The following is a 1,412-nucleotide window of genomic DNA, read 5'->3' as shown; positions in this document are numbered from 1 at the left end:
GTCGCGGTACTGAGCTCCATTTAAGGGTTTGCCGCTGGCCAATGGGTTGCTGCATGCACAAGGCGGGATTCGAACCCCCGACACTTGCTTAAGCGGACTAGTGAGCTAACCACTAGACCAACCCAACTTGGTTAGCGGCATTACTATTTTATTCACTAATTTGATGTCAAAACTCAAAACCGCTAGCAGCCCTTCTTACATAACATTTCGTAACCATGAATCCTGTACCAAATATTAAAGAATAATGGCATTAATTTATAGTCAACATACATTAACCTAATTAAGTATACTTTTATAGTTTTATATAAAATGTTAGTTGTGTTTCCAAGTCATACAAATAAGTCGTCGGTGATTTGGTTTAGAGGGTACGTATGTTTGATTTTCTTATCCTTATTCTTATCTGCTTCACAATCAATACCACATTACAACTTGTGTTTTGTCTCCACAACTTGCCTCTTACATATATGAGAGAAAAATTAATACAAATATATATAGATAGAGTTTGGTAGAATATTCGCTATTACTATAATATTCAAAGTGAATTATCAAGAAATTTACGTGGCAAAAGGCATAAATGTGGAGCAAGCCGACAGAATGAAAGGGCCATGCCATGCATGCAATGATTCATTAATCATTATTGTTTATTTGTTGATCGATTTCATTTCAATAACTAGCTAGTAGACCCCTTAATAGGATCAAATTATTAGGTAGCCATTCAAATTATTAAAAGAGGAGATAGGATACAACAAGGTTATGGGTTTGGTGATTGGAACAAAATACACAAACATAGAACCAACTTGGTTTGGTCGAGTGATCAGCTCACTTGTCCGCTTAAGTAAGTATTGGGGTTTGAATCCTGCCTTGTGCATGTAGTAATTCATTAGCCAGCGGCAGACCCTTAAATGGAGTTCCGATCCGCGACGGATTAGTCCTTAACCTGTCAGGTTGGAGGATACCGTAGACAACCAAAAAAATACACAAACATAGCATATATATAGGGTTAATACTCGAGTTGTTACTGTAAGACTGGTATATATAGGCATCTTCCCATCAATCCACATTAGCAGATTATGAGTGTAGCACCATTTGAGCATAAACCGCTATAGGGTGTAGTGGTTTATGAGTAACGCAACTCTCAATGTAATTTGCGGTACCCTGTAGCGGATTACGTGCAATTGAGTTCCGCTACAGGATGTAGCGAATTATATATAGTTGCGTTTATTGTATCTACGTCTGAAAATTGCTAATGTTGTATTTGCGTAAAAATTTTGCTCATTCATTTTATTTGCGTAAATTACCCTGAAATATCCGTTAATTAGAACCAACACAAATTTTTTTGTGCATATATTTTTACCTTGCTCCTCAAGAATAAAATAATATCTTTAATTAATATATATTATATATATTTTTAC

This window comes from Arachis ipaensis, chromosome B01, assembly GCF_000816755.2.
Source record: "Arachis ipaensis cultivar K30076 chromosome B01, Araip1.1, whole genome shotgun sequence".
Taxonomy (NCBI): Eukaryota; Viridiplantae; Streptophyta; class Magnoliopsida; order Fabales; family Fabaceae; genus Arachis; species Arachis ipaensis.
Note: the sequence above shows the minus strand (reverse complement) of the source record.